General features: G+C 40.5%; 1 long non-coding RNA gene across 2 annotated transcripts in view; it reads left to right on the top strand.

Moving 5' to 3' along the window:
- Nucleotides 1-2,536: 2,536 nt before the first annotated feature.
- Nucleotides 2,537-26,739, top strand: part of LOC135579373 (uncharacterized) — a 56,132-nt gene continuing 31,929 nt past the window's right edge. For both annotated transcript variants that reach the window (XR_010472332.1, XR_010472331.1), the window contains exons 1-2: nt 2,537-2,700; nt 12,586-12,637. This is a non-coding gene — a long non-coding RNA (uncharacterized LOC135579373). The remainder of the gene's footprint in view (nt 2,701-12,585; nt 12,638-26,739) is intronic.

The raw sequence follows: 26,739 nt of genomic DNA, 5'->3' as shown, positions 1-26,739 counted from the left end.
TCTGTGAGGCTCAAACTCCTAGCTTACCAGGGTGCCAGGGAACACTGTGCACCTTCTCTTTCGTTCCTTTTTTTGTGTGTGTGTGTCAGGGTTCTCTGCCAACTCAGGTGGAGAAAAAGCCAGTCTGAGCAACATGCAAATATCAACACCTGTGATGGGAACTCTCTCTCCAATTCGAGGATTCCAGCATGGTCTCTTACATGTTAAGCTAGTTAGCAGCAGAGCAAGGTCTAAAGTGTGATTTCTTTGACCAGCTTCTCCTGTAAGAAGGGAGGAATCACCTCCTCAGCTCCACTGGCTGTATTTACTACCACTCCACTGACTGAAAGAAACTCCTTCAGATGCAGACTCCAAATTTCTACACACCCATGCACAATCAAAAGAATATGCCCCTCATATAACGTGCCCATGACATCCTTGAAATAGGTACTTTCCAGAAAGGCAGTTATTCTAAAAAAAAAAGTTTCATCATGATTTCTACATTTAATTTGCAAGAAAAACAGTACTATTACATTTTAAACTTACATAAAACCAGGATGGTAAATCTGTGTTAAGGTACCTAACAAACTAACAGATCTCCAGGGGAATAAATTGCAGAATGGGATGTCACAGCAGGACCTAAAAGAACCATGGTGCTCTAAGGTGATTTTGCCTCTCCATCCGCTTCAGCCCTTGACTGAATTCAGAGCAGTCTGAAGGCTGCTTTACGTTACAAACACAGGCAGTATCTCCTGTCTTCCCTGTGCCTTAGTCCTGCTTGAGGGTATTACTAATCTGGGCATATGCAAACCAGGCTACAGTTGTGTGTGCACTCTTCATTCAGCTCAGGTTTCCTCATCATCAGAGAGAATCAGAAGATACCCTGTGGACACAGTGTGGCCTCTGCTCATAAGCAAGCCAGCCACGTGGAAAGATTTTGAAAGCATTGGTTTCCCCTTTCTTCCTCATTTCTATGTATCAAGTAGCCTATCAAAGAATTTGACTCCACAGATATCTAGAGAAGAATGAAAATATGATATAAATGGTTGAACTTTCTTTGTTTGCATTAACTCAGAGAAATTAATAAATTGTAAAGGAACACAAATTTGGTACAAGCATAAATAGCTTGTTTTCCTTTTCTCCTCCTCCATATTACTACCTAAAGCACTGCACTGAGTACTGTCCATTAATGAAGACATTTTCCATGAATGTGACATAATTTTGCTATTGAAATCTTTAATTACAGTTGTTTTTGAGGATACATTAAGAAAACACTTGTCACTATCAATTCAACATCACTCACAAAGAAGTGGAAATAATTTGCTTTATTCCACGTGTGGTCCCTTAATTACTGCAGGGCACAGGGAGGCTGGTGACTACTGATGGCTGCAGACCTCGCAGTGAACAAGCTGGTGGCCACCCTGTAATAGGTGGCTGACAGGTGTGTCAGCATGCCAGGAGTGACCTGTCTGGCAGCAGATGGTTCCTGAAGACCAGCAGGGACAACAAAACTGTGCCTCTGACCATTAAGGCCTTTTAACTCTTCCAAATCCACCACCGCACCTTGTGATACCTCCTGCCTTCTTCAGTCACTAGTGTCTCTGCAAAGTTGGGAACGGTAGGATGATGTGTTAGGGGAGGTTTAGGTTGGACACTAGGAAAAGGCTCTTCACCCAGAGAAGTCTACATGGCAGACTATGGACACGGGCAAAAACGGGTCCTCTTTTCTTTCCTTGTATAAATACACAGACCAATTTTGCCAGTCCACCATTTTCTGGTCGACAGTCTAGGACTTGGTTTCTCCCAGGGCATCACACTTTTTTGTCCATAAGTAATCATTCACTGTGTTTTCACTCTGGCGTAATTCACACTGTTAGATGTTGAGCAACAAATGATGAGAGCTGAGCCACCCTTATTCAGTGATGTTTTAATGCCACTTTGTGTAGGTCTCAGGTCAGGCCAAGTAGGTTTAAGGGAAGTTTCCCTTGAATGAGGCAGTAAAAATACTTTTAATTCTCATGAAAAGCATTTAAAATAATTCAGGCTAAGTAATTTTTTTAACAAAGTAGCATGCAATTCTGAAAGCTGAGGAAAAGGTCTTGATACACTTCTTTACTCCAAATGGTGCTAGTACCGCTCAGCCTGGGCCAGGCTACACCAGTTGGCCCAGGGCCTGGAGCCAAAAACCAGGACAGATGTGGAAGGATGCATGAAGGACAAGCCATTCTTCTGCCTCTGTCCACCTAGAAAGAATGGTGAGACATGTCATTAGCCTTTGCCCTGTAGGAGATGGGGATGTGATGTTCACACTGGGGAGCAGGAGCTGCCTCTCTGGGATGGCAGTTTCCACCCCTGGCCCGTGTGTGGCAGTTACAGACCCCCTCGAGTAGATCTGGGGCTGTCAATGGGGCCACTCATGGCTCTTCGGCACCTCTTGTCCCCACTGTCCCTGTCCCCCCGGGCACGGCGACTCCTCACGGTCACCTCCGCAGATGGGGGGCAGGAGGGGCGGGACCCCCGGTAACAGACAGGGGCCTCAGCCAATTAGGTGCCCAGGCCCAGGGACGCTTCTGGAACAGCTCATAATGCCCACAGCCGGGCCCGACCGGGCTGTGAAATGGGATCTCTTCCCAGCATCGGGTCTGTGAGCAGAGCCCTCCCCTGAGACCAGGGACCCTCTGAGGAGACTTGCCGGGACTGAGAGCCCTTGTCTGCACCTTGGTGAGGCGTTTTCTTATGGAAATATTCTTGAGTGAGAGAGGCTTCTAGTTCTGTTTCAGTGATTGAATGTGTGCATGATGTGGATCATCATTATTCTTATGTGGTCATAGGATAATAATTCCTGAAACTGGTATCCAGAACTGTTTTGTAGTGTTGTTGGAGTGCTAAATAATTTGGATAAACCCTGTTTCTAGTTATTTACTTGGCTGAACTGTTCTGGCTAGAATAAAGTCTGTTTGGAGCTTGTTGCATGTCTAAATTTACATTTGAGGTGCTTCTGTGATAGGATGGTAGGCTGCCCACCTCTGGGAACTCTTGTTTGGCATCTCTGTTATTCTGTAGGATATAACAGCTCTATGTTTGCCCATCTGGGACTTCACATCCTTCTGAACTCAGGGCTTTGTATGAAGCTATTATTTTATAATGCTACTGCTCACCTGTCTTAAAGGTATGATTTGTGATTAATCCTACAGCATTTTCAGATAGAATTGTCCACAGTATGCACCAAATAAATTAGAATGTCCATCCCCATCATAATACAGTTTTTTCTTAGCAATCAGAGATGCTGGTCGAATGTGCCTTATGAATGCTGTTCTGCTCTTAGTGATGGCAGATAATTCATGCTCCTGGTAATGCAATGCATATGCTTTATAGCTTTTATCAGTGTGTCATTATTATCACTGTTTGTGATCTTGCTGTTCGTGGTGTTGATGTTCCAGAAATACGTAGGGCTGTCGTTCCTTCGTAGTCAGAAGCCTCCAGTCATCAACATCTCACACATGCTTGCTGAATTTACCACAGTGGTACCTGACTTTGCCAGTACTTGAGAAGCAATTGTTAGTGGAGAAAGATCTGACATATTGTTTGTGTACACAAAAGTCTTACTGCATAACCAGTGATTGAAATTGACTTTATGTAGCAAAACATCAGCCCTAGCAGAAACCTTTCAGCCCAGTATCCTTCCCCTTAAATGTAGGATTTAATCAAAATACAAAAATGGTTATGGTTTTTAATATTAATGAAGTTTTATAGTTGTTCATGAAAATAATTCTATAAAACATTTCTGTTTAACTTAAATTTGCGTTTTTAAAAGGAAGAAATGCCTACAGAAAGCAGGTGCTGTCTGCTTTTTGATTATAGTCCTGCATGTGTTGGGACAGCAGGAGGTGAGTGAAGTGCAGCCTGGGACTCTTTCCTCAGTCTGGTGCACAGTGATTTTGGAGGGTGGAAACTAGCCAGCTCCAGGATGTACATACAAAAGAGATATTTCTTAGTTTTAGAAGATAAAAGGAGGACAGGCTCCGGAGAAAACTCAAGATATGCACCAAAGCCCCTGGGACAAAGAAGGACTCTTCACTTACCTTGTTAGTTCAACAGCTGGATTAAAGAGTACTCTGAAAGGTGGCTTTCATTCCAGCGCTCCTAACGTGTAAGTCAAAAAGTGAACTAGTACCTGTCATTAGTAAGTCTATAGATTTAATACTGCTTTGGCAATGAGTTTTCTTGTACAGTGCAAGTAACAGCCTGACATCAGTAATAATTTCATACGTAATCCAAGAAAATGTATAGTGGAAACTCAAACAGATAAAAGAAGTAATGTTATTGGTGGTAGGGTTTGGAGGAACTGTTGGTGGATAAAATGGATTTGTAGTTCTGGTAGATGAGCTTTGATTGTGTAATAGAAAGGTCAGTTCAAAAATGTGCCTGAAATTTACAAACTATCGTGAGGGCTTTTCTTTTGCTTTTTATTCTAAAATATGAATTGTCATCTTTCTTATAAGTAGCGTGATATATTAAAAAAAGATGAGATGGCAGCATCAGCTCCAACAATATGTTGCTTTGTTTTGACAAAGAAGTAGGGGATAGTCGAAATTGAATTCGGGTGTCTTAAACAGGAAAAAAGAAAATCTTTACTCACTGTACAACAAGAGAAGTAAAGTGATACAAAATTCATTCACCAAAACCTAATGCAGTCAACTTCAAACATACACATTAAGTTCACCACTACTCAGAAAGCACTGAAGCCTCATAGTTTCTAGAATCTATACTGTTTATACTGATCTCAGGCTGGGAGAGTCCTGTTTCCTTGACAATTCAAATAAATAGTTCATGTCTTTATTTTTAAGGCTCTGCTAGGCCCAGTGTCATCAACTATGCATTTGCAGTTCATTTAGTTTCTTAGGCAGGAGTTAAGCTGTCTGGGCAAAGACAAATGCTAGATAAATAAATAAATAAATAGATACAATAATCTTTCCGGGTTCTTGTGCTTGCTTAGCATTTCACTGTATCTCTTTTTAATAAGTCGTTACAACGGCAGAATGAATTGCTCAGTAAAAGCTGACATTTAGAAAGGAAAAGAGAACTTCTTTAACAATCTGTTCTAGTAAAGGCATAAATACATAGCTACATAAGCTCAGCCAACCTTCTGCGTTATCCTTTTTTTTTTTTGGCAATATACCTGTAAGTGAAAGTATTCTGTTAATTTCAGCATTTCAAAACCACAGCAATAAAAATGAAATATGTTGCTCGGACAGAGTCTTTTGTCTCCCCACTTGTGCTCGACGTTTCTGTGTTTCATCCGGGTGTGATTCATGACTCCTGCTTCCCTGGTTGCACTGGATGTTGCTGGGTGCTAAGGTTTTGGGATAGTGTGGCGGGACAGAAAACAAGATGATAAAAGCTTTGCTGCACTGCGAGGAGGATTTCAAACCTTTGGCTTCATTTGGAGTGAAATAGGGTTCATTTGGACCTTGCTTTCACTTTCAATTAATGGTAGCCATGCTGTGCATTTGCTTGTTATGTGATTGAGCTGTAGGATGACAATCCTACAATGATACCATTTTACAGTGAAATCCAGAGCCTTTGATATCTTCAGCACTCAGCTGATGAAGACTCTCAGAAGCTTGATCTGGCTGCGTGAACTACAGGCCTCCAGAGATCCCTCCCCACACCAATCACACCATGATTGTCAGGGCTCCTTCCATTGCCTATAAGAAAAGGTTATTTAAGATAGGAAGAGGTTGGTTCCTCATGCAGCACTCCAATGCTTTTGCGTCATCACAGATAAGCAGAGTTTTCTCTCATGTAACTCACAGCTCAAGAGTTCTAATTTATTTTCCCAGATAGCAGGAGGGTCAGGAAAACTGCACAGGTATTTTGAAGGCAAAGCGAGGCATGACTCCAGTACTTCTATGGAAGGAAACAATTTAATGGAAAACCTGTCAAAAACGTCGAAGCCCTGGTGAACATGCAGATGAAGTATGACATTTACCTAAAATGTGATAATTAATGAACAAATGACCGCAGTGCGGTCACACTAAGTTCACAATGCTATTTACCCTGGAGTAGCTGACATCCTTCTTTTTTTTTTCCACTTTAAATATGAGGTAATATAAAATAAACACAGTTTCCTTGACAATCCCATGTCACTGCATAAACTGAAGATACTACAGGCTCGGATTTCACAGGAAGGGTAAAAATGTGGTTCTGCTAAACAGAAAGATCTGTCATCAGCTGATAGAAATTAATACAGATCAACTGAAGTCATTGTCATTACATAAATTCATAAAAAATGAAGATGTAGACTTGCAGATTTCTAAGGATACTCTCATTAGTCTGTAGGAGGGGTCCCTTAAATGCCACACTTAGTGGTCTCCCGGCACTGAGAAAAGCAAAGGTACATTGTTTGTCTTAGAATCACAGAATGATTTGGGTTGAAGGGACCTTCCAAGCTCATTCAGTCCAACCTCCTGCCATGAGCAGGGGCATCTTCACCCAGATCAGGTTGCTCAGAGCCCCGTCCAGCCTGGCCTGGGATGTCTCCAGGGATGTGGCATCCACCACCTCTCTGGGCAACCTGTGCCAGTGTTTCACCACCCTCATGTCTTCTGAAGACACACCTTTACTCTCTCTCTGTATGATTTTAATTTTTTTTTAACATCTTCAACATACTTGTTTTGTAGGTAGTTCACATTTTAGATACTTTTCTGATGAACTGTAATCTCTTCCCTTGATTTGTGTATCTGCCTTTTCGTTCTGACTTTTTACTTTTACTGGGATGAATTTGGATGAATCCCTCACAGTCATTCAAAACTCTGACCACATCCTCCAGATTATTTGCAGCTTCTCTCAGTGTCATGTCTTCTGAAAGCTTAATGCTCTCTCTGTCCCATTGGCAATGAAAATAATTAATATGCAAGGCCCAGGGTAGAGCCTTCTGATGCCTGTTCAGCCTGAAAGTGAAAGACTGATGCCCAATCTCAAAAGGTTGTTTTTTTTTATTTTGCTTCTGCAACTGCCTGACAGTATTTACAGGTAGAGCATGTTTCTTTAGCTTACTTATGAGAGTATAATGTGGGACAGTATCAAAAGAGATACAGATATCGAAGTAGTTAGTCTCTGTTGCTTTCTTCCTTATTCACAAGGCCAGTTACCTTGTCAATGAAGAAATTTACTTTTCACCATCATGAAGGCAAAGAAGCAGCAATACGCAGTAAAATATTTTCCTTTTTATAAACTTAGAATACATACATAGCTAGATAGATGTGTATCCTGTTTTCTGTATGCAGTTTCTGATGTTATTTAGGATACATAAAGGGTGTTGTTGATAAAACATTAATTTTTCTCTCCGGTTTTGTTTAACATTTTGATTTCTAAAAGTATTTGTAGCTATTTCAGCAAGTCCAGTAGGCCATTTGGTTTATGATTTCAAATATTTATTCTGCTTACATGATACTCAACAAATATTTTCTGTGGCAGCATAAAATATGCCTTCTAAAATTACATTCTCTTATCAAATGACAACAATCTAGGATTGGAACTTACCCCAAGGTGAGGAATAAATTGAAACTAGCAGCGTTTAACATGGCACACAGCACAAGGCTCTGCCCCAAATTAATACTAAATCTGTCTTTGATGCATACTTATGCTGTTTGGAGCACTGAACACCTATGGTTGTTTTTAACTGAGAAGCGGTCCCTGTAGCTCAATATTTAATGTTACCTATGATTCTAGAAAGCACAAAAGGAATTATTTCTTTAACTGGTAAAAAAATCTGGAAATCACTTTGGGGCACAAATGAATTGCATAACAGTGAGGGAATGAAAAGCAACTTCTAGATTTGTGTACCTCCTTTAAGTATTTTAATATATTAAATTAGGCCAGGATTTGATCAGCTCTTTAAATGCTTTGAAAAATAGCTTATTGAACAAAACAGGTATTATGTTGTAGCCTCTCCCACTGGCAGCCACCTCGGGACAGGGGGTGAAATGTGACAGAACTAAGTTTTGCAGCTCTGCATGGGTCCTTGGGAGACGATGGAGATATGAACTTGAGGCAGTGCTGTTCACCATTAGGTGGTTGTCCATTGTATGGGAAGAACAGTATTGTAACTCTTTAAACTGCAGTATCGGCTTTCAGAGTCACAGAATCTTAGAATGTTAGGGATTGGAAGGGACCTCAAAAGATCATCTAGTCAAATCCCCCTGCGGGAGCAGGAACACGTAGATGAGGCTACACAGGAAGGTGTCCAGGTGGGTTTTGAATGTCTCCAGAGTAGGAGACTCCACAGCCTCCCTGGGCAGCCTGTTCCAGTGTTCTGTCGCCCTTGCTGAGAAGAAGTTTCTTCTCAAATTTAAGTGGAACCTCTTGTGTTCTGGTTTATACCCATTGCCCTTTGTTCTATCATTGGTTGTCACTGAGAAGAGCATGCTCCATCCTCGTGACACTCACCCTTTATATATTTGTAAACATTGATGAGGTCACCCCTCAGTCTCCTCCGAGCTAAAGAGACCTAGCTCCCTCAGCCTTTCCTCATAAGGGAGATGCTCCACTCCCTTAATCATCTTTGTGGCTCTGTGCTGGACTCTCCCCAGCAGTTTCCTGTCCTTCTTGAACTGAGGAGCGCAGAGCTGGACACAATATTCTAGATGTGGTCTCACCAGGGCAGAGTAGAGGGGTAGGAGAACCTCCCAACCTACTAACCACCCTTCTTCTAATCCACCCCAGGATGCCATTGGCCTTCTTGGGCACAAGGGCACACAGTGCTGATTCATGGTCATCCTGCTGTCCACCAGGACTCCCAGGTCCCTTTCCCCTGCACTGCTCTCTAATAGGTCATTCCCCAATTTATCCTGGAACCTGGGGTTGTTCCTGCTCAGATGCAATACTCTACACTTTTCCTTGTTCTAGTTCATTAAATTTCTCCCTGCCCAACTCTCCAGTCTGTCCAGGTCTCTCTGGATGGCAGCACAGCGTTCTGGTGTGTCAGCCACTCCTCCCAGCTTGGTGTCATCAGCAAACTTGCTGATACTACACTCTATTCCCTTGTCCAAATCATTGATGAATATATTGAATACCGGACCCAGTACTGACCCCTGAAGCACTCCACTAGGTGCGGGCCTCCAGCTAGACTCTGCCCCATTGACCACAACTCTCTGGCTGCCTTCCTTCAGCCAGTTCGCAGTCCACCTCACTACCTGATCATCCAGACTGCACTCCCTCAATTTAGCTGTGAGGATGCTGTGCGAGACTGTGTGAAATGCCTTACTGAAGTCAAGGTAGACCACATCCACGGTTCTGCCATCATCTCTGCACCTCGTTATGTCCTCATAAAAGGCGATGAGGTTGGTCAAGCACACCTTCCCCTTGGTGAGGCCATGTTGACTGCCCGTAATGACCCTCTTACCCTTGATATGCCTTGAGATGGCACCAAGGATAAGTTGTTCCATCACTTTCCCAGGAATGGAGGTGAGGCTGACCGGTCTGTAGTTACCCAGGTCCTCCTTCTTGCCTGTTTTGAAGACTGGAGTGAAAGAAAAGCCATTTTTTACATGGATTGTAACAGCTTTATTCTGTGGGATGAGGAAGCAGTTCACTTTTCACTTGCAGGTGTGACAACCTGCTTCCTAGGGCTTTGATGCTACCAGTGATGGACACCTAGGAACAGAAACGACATTAAGTACTTGAAAAAACAGAGATGGTCCCACTGTCCTCAGGCTACAGCATGTCTGGCTTACACACTGTGTTTGAAAGAAGATGAGAAGGGACTTTGTCAGTTAAGCTTTAAAGCTAATGTATAAAGTTACACCTAACAGCTCTACTTTTCCTCTTCAAACATATATAACAACAACAAGCAGGGGATTGTATTACATGTATTATATGAGGAACACCAACAGACAGTGAGTTTTGCTTGAAGTTATTCAAGATATTCTGAATACCATTTTCAGCATCATCTTTATGTTACATGTTGAGAGCTCCATGGTGACTGGGAAATAGTAATGCCTATCAATATTTTATGGAGTTCTGAAGAAAACCAATAGATCTGAAAACGTACATGCATTAACAAAGAGTTATGCTGGGATGGGTGGAGAGCATAATATGCATGCAAGATTATCTTGAGATTTCTTTGTGCTGCTGCACATCCAAGACAGGCATAAGGTGTCCTGTTTATGTATGGGATGAGGGTTATCTGGACTTGGAAATCTTGCAAATTACTAGGAGGATTACCTTGAATCATCCTATAAGGGTTTTGACAGATGCAGTTGATGTTCTTTAGCCTGTACACTGACAGCTTTTCTTCCCAGAAGAGGCAGATCATCCACTGCTTGCTCTGTTGTTGGGATGATCACATAGCTGAACTCTGAAAAGTTAATTATACATTATTCTAGTAATTTTGTTAGTAATAGGGTTTATATATGCCTGTGTTTCTGTCTGAGTTTGAGCTCCTTGACTCTGTTTTGAAACAATCCTTTCTACAGTACTGCACTCAGGACAATGAAATCACTGTTGTCTGTGTTTCTGGGCAGGACATGGCCCAAACATGCAGTGAAGGTCTAAACTGAGAGACAGAGGTCATTCTGTCCTGTGGTCCTAGGGTAACACACCTCTGCACTCCTACTACTTTGTATAGAGTTAGCCCTGGAGTAAATGCTTAATAATGGAAATAGAGGAATAAAATAGCTTTTTCTAAGGCTTATATGGTTTGGTATTTTGTAGCTGAGAGGGGAAAAATGAGAGAAAGCTGCAGTGGAAAATTATTTATAAAGTCTGATCCCCTGATTGTGACACAGAAAGGAAAGGATGAAATTATTGGGAGGCACAAAGTGCAGTTTCATATCACCTGATCTTAATGTAGTGACTGCTACTCCTGTGAACTTCAGGCTTCTTCTCTCTTGCTTACCTTCTGCAAGACCACAATCTCACAATGCGGCTCCCACTCTAGTGAGATACGGCCTTTTCTAAAATATGGAACAGAATATAAAAAGCAGTGAGACTAATCTCAAGCATCTGTGCTTGGGAAGTAAGAAAAAATCTGGCAAGAAAGTGCTAGGTATCTGTGGTAATCAGAATTGCAGTCATTTGCTATCTGTCCCACAGTAGCAGAGCATGGGACTTTGTGCTGAATCTGTGGGTAGCCAGAGTACTGGAGAGGGTCGAGAAGAGGGCCAAGCTGCTGACCAAGTCAAGCCTACTTTGCCTTTGGACAAATCTCTCAATTTTGTGTCTTGAATGGGAAACATTTGCTTAGCTGCAAGAAAAAGGGAGTGTAGATGTAAAATCCCAGCACCATCACACACTCCACTTTTTCAGCCAACTGTCAATATCCACAGAAAAATATTTCTCAGAGTTAAACAGAAACATTAAAATCTCAAATGTCTGTTATTATTTTAACACGTATTTTGTCTAGGCAGGAGAGTTGTCTCTTCACAGAGGTCTACAAAGATGCAGAGAAATTAGTAACTGTTTTCTGTAATACAAATGCAGCAAAGTGCTCCAAAAAGTATTTTGTTTGGACTCTTGCTTATAGGAATGGTAAAAGACAGTCTTTATAAAACATAGCCAAAGCTTTGCTTTCCTTCTCTGACTTGGATGCTAGATTGGAGCCTGTGGCATCTTTTTAAAGAGGTTTATAATGGAAATGGTGAGACATCCTTAACTGCAGCAGATCAAGTGATTGCCCTCACAGTGCAGCCCAGCATGGAAATGTAATGGCACTTTAGGAAACTAAAAGAAAGTGTGAACTGTCCCCAGAAGCGATTACATTAGTGAGGTTTCTCTCAGCTAGGTAATTCTTATAAGTCAGGAGCTGAATGGAATTTACTATTGAAGCAGCAGCAGTATACAGATTACTATTGGTGCGTTCTTTATCTAAGGTGCTATGTTGTGCTCAGAGATCAAAAGCCATTTTTATTTCCTGGAGGAGCCAAATTAGATATTAGCAATCGTTTCCCTCCACATAGATAACTTATTGTCTGCTTCTTGGCATTTATTTTAATGAGCAGCTTCTTTGAAAAGGCTTTCAGTAGGGGTCCTGTTAGGGCAGGAATGCAGAGGCAATAGCCAAGAAGACAGTCTCTCATCAGGGATCATGGCCAGGTCACTGAGGAGGAAGGTGCTGGCTGTAGAGCCAAAGGTTGAAGATGACATTCTAGGCAGATGGGGTTTCAAAAATGTGTCCCTTTTGGGAACACCCTAAATTTCTGGGGCTGCTGATGATTTCTTTGCTGTGGACCAAAGCAATGGCCTAGCTTTGTGATGTGCCAGAAATGACAAGCACTCCTTTAAGAGAAGCTAAATGATGAGACTTACAGTGCAGCACTTCCTAAAACACCCTATTTAAGTGTGGTGAGTTGGCATCAGATTTCTTTGTGTCACCTCAATAATTTCAGTCCTCAAGCCAGACCATGGCTTTCTGTGTTCTGGATACTACAGATTTGGGGGTTTACTAAAAGCACTGCATCTTCAGCAGCTAGATCCTATTTCTTTGTGGATTTAGGCCACATAAGGTACAGGATGGTGGTGAAGATTACTGTTCCAAAGGCCTGTTCAGCTGATAAAACCTATCCTGCTGTTGTGGGAGTGCTAATTTTTTTTTTTTTTTTTTAGGGTTTTCAGATGTACTCAAAGCTACTGAAATTTTCTGAGATACCTGTGACAGGTAAGAGAGTATACAGGTGTTTAGGCCATACACTCACCTGAAGTCTGCGAGCCAGCACTCCCTCAAATCTGCCCTTAAAAACTGAGAGGAAGGAAAGGTGCACTCATAATCTCCACTCAAAGTGAAGATGCTACTAGTGCAGCTCATTAATGGTATCATTCAAACCAGTGCTACCAGGAAGGCAGTTTGTTTTCCTTTAGCCATGTGACTCATCTGGGATAGACTTAATTCTGTTGTCTACCACAAATTGATATAATTATGATGAATGTCTCTAAAGCACTACACCTCTATTCCTTGCTGCAAAATGTGGCCCAGGAGATTTTCTTCTTCTCCTAGCCTTTGTAAGTTAGAGGTATTTCAGGGACAGACCTGTATCTTTCAGCAGGTGCCAATCACCACACAGTTTCAGGTTCAGCTGGAACTGACTGAGTGTCCTCATCTAGCTACTCACATGAACCTCTCAGTCTTTGTAAGACTACTGTTTTTAATTCACATAAATGAAGGAGAGGGAGTGTAGGGGAGGAAGGATTTGCATGATTGATGGGAAGAATGAACTTTCCCAGCAGTAGAGTAATTGATATCTGGGACACAGCTGCATGTGCCACATAATAGCTGTCAGTGTCATGTGTAGGCAGATGGTCTCATTGTTTTGGAGTGGAGATAACAGGGAATTCTAACAAGTGACAAAAGGATTGGCATGGTGTGATCAGAATACCTAAGTAGTTGTCTGGCAACCAGAGCAGTACTTTTGTGCTGTCGTACCTACAAGATGTCTGTGACTGTTTCCTGTATCTGGAAAGATGCTGATTCCTCTAGAAAAGAAAATTAAGAGATGAAAACGGCAGCAGAGAGATCTATGAAATACATGTGTATTTCTCCCATAGCCTTTCAGCTATGGGTTTTCTCAAGGTATTGTAAGGACAAAATAGCTCTTGTGAGTTCACTCATGGCATCTTCGGAAGTGCTTTCAGAGATAAAAGCATCTAGACCAGTGGTATGACAGGGATTACTGCATCCACTCTGTTCAGATGCTGCATTCTCCTGTCAGCCTGCCTCCAGAACAAGCTATGCAATGGGAACTATAGATTTCCCCCGTTTCTTATTGGTGTTACAAAGAAAAATGCTGAGGGTAATGTGGCACTAGGCATGATACTATAGACTTGCCTAAGACCTTGGGCTCGTATAGTGTGTGTCCTGGTTTCGGCTGGGAGGTGTGTGAGTCACTTCTGATGCTGAATTGGATCCTTTACTTGTAATTCAGAGTCCACATACTTAGATCAGCAGAGGTGCTCAGTGTCACATAGAGCTTAAACATTTTACAATCAAGAGTTTTTGGCCAAGGAGAACAGTTTTGCTCCTTCCCAAATATGGGTCAGAGCTGAAGCTGAAAAAGGGAAAGGGAAAAGGAAAGCAATAAGGAAAGGGAAAAGGAAACACCTAGTTTGATAAGACCTGGCAAAACTTAATTTGCAAAACAAAATAGCATGTCTTTATGCCTTTACCTTTGGATGAAGTTAGTTTGCTCATAAGACTAAACATTTATTTAACCCTTATTTGAGGTTAATGAAAAATCTTTTTTAGAGATAATAATTTATAAAACCAAAAACAAGGAAAGTGGCCTTAAATGATTAAGTAGATTTGTGAAACTGCTCTGTTAACATTCCTGCAACACAAATAAACAAAACTGTTACGAATAATTTGGAGTTAGAGTGAGTCTGTACTCTTGGTATCCTAATTATGAGCCTAACAAGAAGATAAATATTCCTTTCCTCTTTTAAAATATATAACTCTTACAGAAAACAGGTTGCTTGGGAAGCTTATATGTGTTAGTTGCCAAAACAATCAAGAAAAAACGTATTATGATTGCCACCTATTTTGCCGGGCCTGAATTAGGCAGCCATGATGTAAAAGCTGTAGCTTGTCTTCAGTCACACTGTGCTTGCTTTATGACCTACGTGCATATTTGGACCAATTTATCCAGCAGAGCTAGACTTTCTATTCTCATCCTCCAGCACATAATTCAAAGGTGCAAAAGTCACACTTCAGTCTTGGACTAGACAAAGAAAAGGGCATGGAAGTTTCTACCTGCCTTTCTTCACAGAACTATAGCTTGGCTTTTGTGGTTCATTCAGGACTATCTGTATTTCTAGTGGTTGCTCATGACATTAAATGTTAAGATAACTATGGTGTGGCAAAAAAAAGCTCTGGACAGTTAGCGTGGTAGTGTTGTTGTGGCTATGAAGAGCTAAAAATGTAAGCAAGACAAGGTTTGAGATGCAGTGTTCTTCACACTGCTAATTAAAATAGTTGGGGAAAAGCAGACCAGCTTGTGAACGCTCAAATGTATTTTGAAGAGAACTAAATAGAAACATCAAACTTGTAAGTCAAATAGAAGTTGAGAATTGTTGCACTTAAGTTACTATCTGAGAGCAAAGGAGTACATAATAGAAGACCAAATGAATGGTGGTGGTGATAACCACAAATAATAAACTTTCTTCAGCATAACACTTAGACCTTACCAAAGGGTTCACCCACCTGGATGCACCTCAAGGAAATGAATGGGCTGTTGGCTCCACTCAGTGGACATTGCTAGGTCTTGCCTTTCCAGAACGTGGTACTTCATTCCCAGATGACAGACTTGCCGCCCCCAGTATAGAGAAGTTATCTTGGACTGAGGATGCAAGTGCAGTACAACCAGTGGAGATAATCCCTCACCTAATAGAAATGCCTGCCGTGATGTTGAAAATCATGGGATTAGGATGTCTTGCACAAACTGAAAACCTGGCCATAAAGTTTGTTATTCCTATGAAGAAATGGAAGAGTCGTCCACAGCTGAACATTTCCAAGAGTAGAATGTGGCTAATGATTCCAGATGGCATTGAAAAAGAATCAGTGTGTTAGGGATTGGAAGGGACCTTGAAAGATCATCTGGAAGCTAAAAGGATGGTTTTCCAAGCTCCCAAACAAGAAAAGTCTTCCTTCTTTCTAAAGTTTTGGTTAGCTGTCTTTAGTCTGAAGCAAAATTTCTTGAGAGACAAAAGCCCAGTAAAGTACTTTTCAGTAGATAATTTAGCATCTCATTAACACATTTTTCATATCTCATTACAGTAGTAGAGACTTGGCACATCTATGATCTCACATTTCAAAATAGGGAAACCATTCAGTGGTTTGATTCGTAAGTGGTGTTAGGAGAACTTTGTAAAACACATCAGTTAAACTAAATTACATTTCACAAAATCTGTTTCAGTACCTTCACTTTGATTCTAAGTTTAAAAAACAGCTTTTCTTCATTAGAAACAGCTGAAAAAAAATGGCAAATAGATTACTCACAAGGTACATATTGAAGAAAATTTAATTAAAGATGACAGCAACCAAATAATAATAGCTCATGATTGAGCATATTAATGAACAAGATCAAGCAATTTGTGTTCCGCTTTCATTATGCTTGTCTTCTGGAACACAACTGCCCTCCTCCTCCTCTGTGCAAGAATACTGTCTGTGAGATGATAAACAGTGTTCTCCCATCGTCTCTTCTTGAAAAAGAGAGAAGGAGGAGCTCACAACAGGGCAAGGGAGGTGAATGGGTTTGAAATTTCTTCCATTCTCTGCAGAAAGAGTGGAGGTGACTATACTGAAACAGAGCAAGCACCCTTCTAGCTCACTGTCCAGCCTCTGACAGTGGCCTAGGGAGTTGTGGTTCCCCCGTACCTTTCTACAAGGGAGCATACAAGCGCTACCAGACTGAGTAGATATTTACAGAAATAGGTATGGAAAGGTATACAAGACGTATAATCAGTAAATGTATTAGAAGTGCTGACAGATGATACTGTCTTGCAAGGGAGCAGATTTGTGGGTTGATCTTTCTAATGGAGGTAAGCAAGTTTCAAGATTGAGTTTCTTCGTTAGGGCCTGAGAAGAAGCAGTGTAAACCAGGCTAAAAAGTAGATGAGATCTCAGTATTATATAATTATATTTATATATTAGGCTGCTGGAGACAACAGGATAGTTGTGCCTGATATCTGGAAAAAAATGTAAAAAGACAAGAGATGGTAGACACTGTATATAGGAGAGTAGCCGGAAAAGCATAATGGGGCACAAACCCCATGCCTGTTGTTCACGGCTTGATTTTTAGCATTAAGTAGTTACAGATTTTAGTGTCCAGCTGGAGAATGAAATAATTTTGTATGTCTCCCTTGAGACTGATGGCAGGGAGGTTAGAGACAGATTTCCTTTATAGCACATTTGGGGGAGCTCATTGCTAGGTAGTGGTTGGCTAGCTTTGCTCACATAGTTTCCAGAAGGGCATTCAGACACTGAAAGAATGTTTTAGGATGAGCATGTCTGGTTCCAGGGATTTCGGTGACTCCACTGGGGTAAGGTATTGATTTTAGTGGCTGTGGAACTGTGCTGCTGTTGTTTGCTTTTGTTGGTTTGATACGGTCAGGTTTAGCCATTAATGTTCTGTGGCAGTTTTTCCTCTTGTCATGAATTTATTGAGGTTAGGGATATTTGAAAATCATAAGGAAGAGTTCTGAAGACATTTATTTCAAGTTATAATTTTTTTTAACACATTTTGATTGTTTAACAACTGTGAAGATTCCGGCATAGGCAAGTTAACAGCTGTGCCATTCAATGTTAGCTAATTTATTTTTGTCTTGTAATACCTTTTTAAGTGTTCATGATAATCCTTCAAAGATTCACTCTGTTTCTCAGAACCATATTATTTGCGGGCTTGTTGTCAGCTTTAGCTTAGTGAGATGGATGTTAGGACAGATTTCCTCAGCGCAGTTGCAACAGTATTGAAGGGTTTGGCATGGTATTGTGGCTTCTGAGGATGCAAAGCTGGTTGCTGGTGTTGTGGAAACAATTGTGTTTGCAGGTTTTCTGTGTTCAGTAATTTAGAGATCTGTTGTATTAAGCCAGCCATAGAGACCTGAATGTAGATCTCAGTTTCATAGTATTCCAGAGACAGTTTGAAGTGTTTGTTTTTACTAAATCTGTAGTAGAAATTAGTGAGGTAGAAATGTCTTTCTGCTTAAGTATTACTTGGTGGTGGTACTGGTGATAATGCTTCTTGACTGTTGCAGTTCTCATCATGCTGTGCTAAGGCTGTGACTGCCTTACGTGTGTCCCCTTGGCGTTTTGGCAGTTAACACAGCTAAGAAGATAAGTAGAAGTGCTTTCATCTTGCTAACATTATTTGAAGCAGTTAGTGAAATTCTGCGGTCATTAGCATGTTGTATAGATTTTTCTGAGAAAAATGTAGGATTTTGGAGGGGACAGACTAGTGCCAAAGCAGAGCTCTCAGTGTTTACATAAACTCAAATATTGACTTGTGGAATAGTATCCTTGTGGAGACCACTAATGTCAAGACTGTTGATGTTTCAAGAGAGATTATCTCTGTTTTAGTAGATTCCTGTTCTTCTTGAGTGTGTCATATTTGGTTTTAGTAGGATTTATTGCACAGTGCTTAAATGTATTCCCTATTATTTTTCTGTAGCTGTTGGAATATGATAATAGTACTATATTGAGTTGGTCGCTTTCATAGTAGAATAAGTGAACAAATCCATAGGTTTTCTGATACCCTCCTGAATCAAATGTATGTGGTGGCCATAGGGCAAGGTGAAAGATGACTGGCATTTTTCATGCGAAAGAATAAGAAACAGATGTCTTGTACCTCTTGCCCCAATTCTACCTTCCACAAATCCACGTGTAAGTGCCTGAAAAAGATTAAAGAACATCATCAGTAGTCTAGCTCAAATGTACAGTGACTACAACCTGCCCTCTGGGTTTGTTTTAACCCACATGAGCAGTAACCCTCTCTTGCTGTCTCCTTAGAAAAGCATCCTGCAGTTACTGTTTTCACCTCTGAGATCTGACCCTGTGTATTGCCTTAATGGGACAGATGGAGATTGGCTAAAGCTGTTTCATCAGCTCTGTCCTTGGCAGCCCTCCTGTAGACATCAGAGTAGACAGTCTGATGCTGTGTGGTTTTTTGGTTAAAAAAAAAAGAATAATGAAGGAATATTGGATTTCATGAAAATGGTTATTGACATGTTTACACATGGAAAAGAGACTGTCAGATTTAATAATAAGGAGATTGCTCTGACTTCATAAACTTTTTGCCTGCCAGGCTGTGAGAGGTACCAGAAGCTTACAGGATGGAAATACAGCTTGGAGTGACAAGGTTTGCACAGAAGGGAAAATGTGAAATAATCTTTAGGCAGGTTTGCCAAAACATCTATGCAGATCTTCAGATCAAAATATTTTCAGAAACCTGAGCGCAGATGTCTATGCTCATTTGGAAAATGGAGCTACATCTTTAGTCACTTTTTTCTTTATTAATTTGAAGGGATAGTGGGTTTTAAAGCAAGAGATCAAGATCTTGTATGGTTGGATGTACAAGGCAGGGATTTGACCAGATATGAAAAGTAGTGCAGTAGTTGATGAGAGGAGGGCAGTTCCTTTCCTCTGCAAAATGCAGTGTTGCAGATTTGTGGTGAGGCATACGGTGTGGCTGCTGCGAGAAGAATGAAAGGGCAGCCCTAAGGTGTTAAGCACCATGATATGCCAGGTAATCAGGATCTTTGAGACTATTTCAATGTCATTAACCCTGGGGACAGTTTTGTAGCAATTGTGGGAAATCTTCCACCACCAGAAGTGTTTGCAGTTATTAGATCAGGTGAGTCTTTGCTTAAAAATATCTCTTAGTCAAAGCAAAATAGATTCCGGGACAAACTTTTGGCTTTGGTAATATAAGAGATCAGACTAGAGAGTGGACCCTTCTGGCCAATTTCTTAGTTTGTGAATAATGGAAAACATTCTAGTTGCTGCACTGAGGGAATGCTGTTAATGTCTAGCTAATCTGCTTTAATATTTATTTCCCTTGTGAGAAGAGTGACTTACCTTCAGTTAAGTGGTAGGCTTGGTAAATTTTCCCTGCTTTGCGTTTTCCCTCAGGGTAACAAACCCGACTATCACCTTGATAAAGGTAGCGGCCTGGTTATCTTAAGGACAAATAGAAAAGGAAAAATTCTGCCAGTAAAAGCACCTTTCAGTGAGTCTTCCCTATATATATATATATGTATATGTGTGTATATATATATATATATATTTTTTTTTTTTTTTTTTGGGTACCTGACACAATACCAAAGGAAAGCTTGGTGGAAGTAAAGAGCATGACATTTTGAAGCGATTTTTAGCCATCTGCTGATTTTTGTGTGCTGATTTTTTTCTGCCTTCCCCCCAACACTAACATAAACCTTGCAAAGCACAGGCAGCAGTTTTATTTGAAGGCCATGAAACAAAATGCAACAAACTACAAGGCATAATGTGTTCCAGGGTTTGTAATATATGTATCAAACCTTGTTTACTGCCATAGACTTTCTAGTCGATTTTTTGTTAGTTTTCTCTTAATGGCCAAAAATATTTAAAAGTAAAGAGATGCAACATGGTATAAAAACATTTTCACTCCAGATATTCATGTTGTGTACGTGAATGGAAATTCTGTGAATGGTAACGTCCCTTGTGGCAATGTTTTGGCTAATTTTGATGAGTAACGATAAGGCCGTTTTTGACGAGTAAAAATGAATAAGTGTATTTTACTTCCAAAGGGCATAGCTGCTCACTGGTTTCGCACCTTGATGGTGAGGTGGCAGACTGTGATATTTTGTTTCACAATGGAGGTACATTTCAGTGAAGAACAAAATAAAAAAACATCCTCTCTAGAAAATCGGCACAGCGTTCATCTTAGGGCTGCATTTCATGCAAGACATACAATGTAATATTCAGGCTAGTCTCCTTTCAATAAGACACATGAATGCCCATTTTCTCAGGCAACTTGTAAATGTGTCAGCTGAGGCCTTGAAACTGTCAGTGAACTACAGTAGCATGAAATATCTGCTTGGAAATATTTCTGCATATTCATCCATCTCTTCCTGGGTTTTGAACTTCTAACACTATAAATTTTCTTTCTGTCCTGCATATGAAGTGCCTTAAGTAACCAAAGAGAGGAACATGAACACAAAGTGTCGAGATAAAAGAATTTATTTCCTTAAAAACCAAGAATGGGCTTAATGTTGTTTCTCCATGTATTATGAACAAATCTACAAAAGCAGATTTGTTTCTCATTAATGGTGTAACAAATATTCGCTTGATAGAGAGAACTAACATTTTAAGGGTTAACTAAACATATAATGGATGCCTACTAACGAACTAACACTTTAAGGCTTAGCCACACAATAAATGCTTAGTTTAGAGCTTTATGTAAACTTCTGTTAAGAAAAACAGAACCCCATCGAATGCCAAGATAAGAAGTTTTACTGCACCTAGCTGTAAACTTGAGGAGACAAGATAATGAAGATTTACAGCCAAAGGGGGCGCCAGTCTGGTTTCAATCGACTTGGCAGCTTGGGTCCCAGTCAATTCAACATAATGAGCCAAAGGTAGAAAGTTCACTGTGACGAAGCTGAAGGAGTCTTCATCCAAAGACCCCCAAAGATCCCTCCTCAAGACCACCAGATGGCACTGCGTAGGCACAACAGGGCGGGGTCAAGGCGGAGACTATGGAAATGATTACCTGGGACTCATTTTAATAAGAAGCGGGAAAGGTTATGAATATGTGTAGGCGTTCCTGGGGTCATTATGAATATGTAACACCTTACTGTATTTAAACACACCTCATATTGTTAGAAGTTGCGCATGAATAGTGGAACAATCCCCCTTGCACCTGATGTCGAAATAAACATACCTGCCTTATAACTTTGTGAGTTGTAAATTTTTATGACTTTATAGGTTGTAAATTTGTTTCCACGCGTCACACTTGCTTATTGACATTGGAGGCCACACAGGGGCAGTTATTTTACTTGGAGGCTACCTAACCTGAATTTCTTGCTCTCTCTAGTGTCTGTCTCTTTTTGAGGAAATTGGACTAGGAAATTGTGGAGTATTCTCCTTGAACTTCAAAAATGCATTTGAAGCCAAGAGAGAAAATGATGCAGTGAACCTCTTAGGAATGCACTCAAGTGACAGACAATAATAACAGGGCTTTTTTAATCTGCATTTTTTGAAGTGCCTTTCAAATTACTGGCCACACTCTTCTAGGATGAAGGGCTCCATTGTGTATCAACCATAGCAAGAAACTGGGAACCTTGAGAATCCTATTAAGTGCCTAAATACATGTCCCTCTTCGTTCATTCACATATTTTTTTTTTAATTTCTGCAGCACATATGATGTGTTAAGGTAGTTAGAATTATGCTAGTGATAAAGTCTAAGTGTTTTTAATTTTGAATGTCTCTGTGAGACAGTGACTGTTGTTTGCGTTATTAAAATAATGTTGGGGAATAATCAGAAAAGATTAATTTTTTTTTTTTTTTAAATTCCTAAATGCCTGCTTTAATTTAGTAGTTGTGAATTGTACTGTGTATGTTTTTCTTCTAAAGAAAACCATAACAGCTTAGGAATTTCCTTTCACATTCCTACTCAGAGTGTACTTCTCCCATATCACCGGAGTGGGTTGATCCATGGGTTCCAGCTTTCTTGGGCCAGCAGTTCCTAGGTAACAGTGATGGCTCAACTTGCCCTGTTTTATTCCCACTTCTCTAGCTCAAGTGCGTTGGCTGGCACAAACCATGGTGTGAGCATCTTTGTGACAACATACCTACATAATATAATACATAGACAGCAGCTAAGATCAGCAGTTTGTCAAAGAGACGTGGAGCACTCCTGCAAAAGAACTGACAGAAAAGAGATGCTTTATCAACTCCAACCACTGCCTCTGAAAGTGGTTGATGGGAAATGTTTAGGGAATATCTACAAGAAATGCAGCATGCATAGAACATCTTTTTGTCCTGATCCTGCCATTCTAGGATGCATGAGTCTGCCATTCAGTTACCTCCTTGCCCAAAAGATGCATTTGGATCAGTGGGTTTAATGACAATGGATGGACCAGTCCTCCATCAGTTTGTGTTACCCTGCTTTCAGATGCATTTCTGTTTCTCACTTCTGCATCTTGTGACAATGAATTCAACAGCTTGATCGTGTATGGCGTGGGAAATCTGTTTCCTCAGTCTTTATTTTTACACCTTGTTCTCTTAGTGTCCTCTCCAGATTTTAAGCTTTGCTTCTGAACAAAATATGATGATACTTGCACATGCCACCTGAATATATTGGGAAACTCTCCTACCTAACCCTACTAAGTCCACAGAGATAAATTGCCTTGTTTCTCAACAACCCTAAGCTGGTTTACAAAGACAAGTTTATTTCCTCTACTGTTCCCCCATGTCTTTTTTTTCCCCCTTCCATCTCAAATATGTCAATAAAATTTATTTACACGTCTGAAGAAACTGCTAGAGATTTGTTCACATTCTCTTTTTGCATAAGGAAGTGAAAAATTATGTACTTCCCCAAAAAATGCAGTAAGGAGCACATTCATTGTTAGTAAATGACTTCTGCCTGCTAGCTAGTATTGTCCCATCAAACTTGACCCTTCTCTTTTTTCTAAAATCTATCTTCACAAACACCTCTTAGTTACAAGAAATCTTAAAAGAAGTATTCCAAATTCATTATTATTATCTATAGATGCACTTTACAGTTTTCTTCAACCGATTTTCAAACTGTGAAAGTTAGAGGCTGCACATAAATAACATCTGTATTATTTTAAAGCACACAAGCAACACATGAACCTGAAGGTCAAGGTGGTTTTATTACTGTGTAAAACTAAAAAAGAGGTAGCACTACTTAATTTTCAAAAGTAAAATTAAATAGCACACAGTTCTTCCCACAATACATCACTGTCTTGAAATCACAAAGCCTTATGTAGCTGTATGATAACAATTTATGGTAATAAAAGGAAAAACTGCACTTTTTCAGATGACCGTGGCAATCAGATGTTAAAAATATATATACAAAAAAATTCCAAAAATCCCCTATTTTGCTAACAAGTGATGATTCATATTAAAACCACCTTGTTCAGTGCTATCCAAGACCAGTAATTTTTCTGAAGCTAGGAGACAGTGTCCCAGCCAATGCCATTCTAAGGTTATTTAAGATCATGACTCATTTCATAATTATTCTTCTCTCAGTATACAAAGAATACTGTTACCACATCCTAAAAAAAAAAAAAAAAAAAGGCAGTAAAGCAAACATAAAAAACATACTGTATTTCCCTATGATCTGTTAGTGTGTAGCCAGTCCTCAACTCCTCAACTCAGAGTCCAGAGCAAAATCCGTCTATTTTACAAGGCCTGTTCAACTTTGGTCAGGAATAGAGCTGCGCAAAGCTCCTCTTGTAAAGCCTCAAAATCTCACAACAGGCTGTGGTTTCCATGAACCAGCAAGAACTTTGGTTTGGGTGCCTGATATGGGAAGTTTGTGCTCTGGGCAAGTGCATACCATGAAAAGAAGGGCAGTCACGAAACTTCTGGAGATGCTCAGCAGCTAACACCAACTATTGCTCTCCTGGAGGCTTGAGATTTCTACTAACTTAACAAAGTGGAAGCTAAGTCCTTCTCTAAATGTGATGGAAACAGAGGACTAGAAGCAGTCTGAGGGAAGGAACTCATCTCAGGAGCCAAACCATCACTGCGGTGTCATGTCTGGTCAAGCAATACAGAGAAGGGACTGGGTTTAAGCAGTGCCCCCTGTGACAAGGGACAATATTGAATCTGGTCTTAAAAGTCATGAGTGTTTCTAGCTTTTTCTTCAGAAAACTCTTATGTTTGCGAAGTTACAAGTAATCATGAGTGGAGATATCAAACTGCTAAAGGGTTTTTGATTTGGGCAGAAATCTGTGTAGTATTAACTTGGCTTCTGAAAAGACAACTTCTTTAATTTGGATAGGCAGAGGACAGCTACCTTCTTTTGCTGGCCTCCAGGGCTCACAGAGTAGGAAGGACTTTAATAAAAGTAATTCTCATTTACTCTTGGCTGACTAAATGCATTTCAAAGCAAAACGTAGGCTCTTTTTATGTAGCAAATTTACATTACCTAATTTTTAATCATCTAGAAATAACAAGTTCTTAGCTACAAGAGTGGACTGGGTTTGTCTTGAGATGAAATAGCTTTCCTACAACCTTCTTTTTTCCTGCCCCTTCAGGACCAAACCAAAAGTGGCAGCGTTAGGGTGATGTACATTGGGAAACCAGATGGAGAACCTCTTGGGTTTTGAGTTTCTTGTGGCAGAGCAAGTAGTTTTGCAGGATGGCCATCCATTGTGAACATTTAAGGCTCCCAACATCCCTGAAGGAGAAACTTCTTTACTTTGAGGGTGCCTGAGCTGTGGAACGGCCTGCCCGGAGTGGTTGTGGAGTCTTCTTTGGAGATGTTCAAACCTGCCTGGACGCGATCCTGTGTAATCTACTCTAGGTGTACCTGCTGTAGCAGGTGGGTTGGACTAGATGATCTCCAGAGGTCCCTTCCAGCCCCAACCATTCTGTGATTCTGTGATAACAAGTTCCCTGTTGCCAGCTAAGTAGCACTGTCTATTCACAGCAGTCATTTGCTGTTCTTCTGTTTTAGCCACTTCTCTCTGCTGTGGTCCACATAGCCTTACTGACTGCACTGAGGCTTGTGGTGGGGATTTTTTAAAGATTTGCAGAGATACAAGCAGAGGAAATCAGCCTGAACAAGTTTATTTGCCCCAAGTCAGATGAATTTTGTATGTAACATAGGAACTACATTACTAGCTGGAAAGGTGGTTATGATCTTGCGTGTTAGAAAAGGAGGAAAATTTGCATTGTTTTTGCTATGCAACAGGATGGTTTGGGCTGCTTGCTAAAACTGCATTTAGTTGTTGCATGCAATAAGTTTGGTACAGTAAACATCACTGTAGTAGTCCGTGTGAATGCTGTGAGTTTGAGGAAAATGAACATGTAGATTTTGTAGCTATCAAAATGCAGATTCTGTAACACAGTACATTACTGAAAGTTAAATAAAAAAATAGACTAAAATAAGAAAAAGTGATGTTTTTAAAGAGTGAGTATTTGGCCATGTGTCTTTCAACACAGTATTGGCCTCACCTGCCAAGCTTCATTAAAGCAATTCAGAAAAGCAACTGCTGTGATAATAGTAATAACAGAATATTACTTTGTTGCCTTTTGATTGCTACCAAATGAACTTGGCAATTTTGTGTCAAAATTTCAGAATTGCCTGTCATAAATTAAACTGGCAAATGTAACAAGAGTTAATTGAACTCTGTCTAATCCTCTAGTGATTAACAGACTATAAACTCCTCAGTACACAGCCGTCCCTCAAATGTATTTAGAGAGTGCTCAGATCTGTCCCCATGAGAAGGCACCAGAACCCCAAAAATGCCTTCAGGATCAGTTGTGCAATACCAGATATATTTAAAAGAGATCCAGTCCTTGGTGCTATTAAAAACTCAGCCTTGATGCAGCTTTGCCATTCCCAGTGGTTTTGGTATACAATAAAAAGAAAACATTCATTTTCACACTTGGTGTTGTGATATAAAATGTCAGAATAAATTATTAGTCCTGGGAAATGGCAAGCATTATCAAGGAATAATGTGTGTCCTGTTTGAGGAGAAAGCACATTTTTGAAAAGATCTCCAGAATGATGACAGAATTTTCTTTAGGTCTTGGACAGATTAGCCTCTTCCAAGCACCCAGAATCCCTTCTCCACAAAACTGCAGAAAGGAGATGGGGCAATGACCGTACAGCATCTATCTTATGTAAAGGATCCTGTCTGATGCTGTCCTTCTAGGTTTCACCTCTGGAAACTGCAAGAACAGTATACATTTGTGGACAGATGATTCTCATTAGCAAAACCCCCATTTCTCCAAAGAGATCTTCCGATGAGCATTCTGGCACTGTGCCGCTTTCAAACAGTCCTCAAAGGCATTTGGTGCTCTGTGGGCAGCTGGGTGATAGGTTGAGCACAAAAAGCAGGGTTTATTAGTCTTGTGCTATTAGAGTGAATGTATTTTTGGCCTGGAAAGCAACACTAGCGCAGTTACAGTGTAGAAGCCTTTGTCCATATCACACACGTGCATACAGGTGGTGAAAGCAGTGTCAGTAGAGCCAGTAGATTTGAAGATAAGACCTCCATTAAAGCAAATAAATAGTTGTTTTGTAGGGGAGAGCT

The sequence above is a fragment of the Columba livia genome, chromosome 4 (assembly GCF_036013475.1).
Source record: "Columba livia isolate bColLiv1 breed racing homer chromosome 4, bColLiv1.pat.W.v2, whole genome shotgun sequence".
Classification (NCBI taxonomy): Eukaryota; Metazoa; Chordata; class Aves; order Columbiformes; family Columbidae; genus Columba; species Columba livia.
Note: the sequence above shows the minus strand (reverse complement) of the source record. Positions and strands in the feature narration are given on the sequence as shown.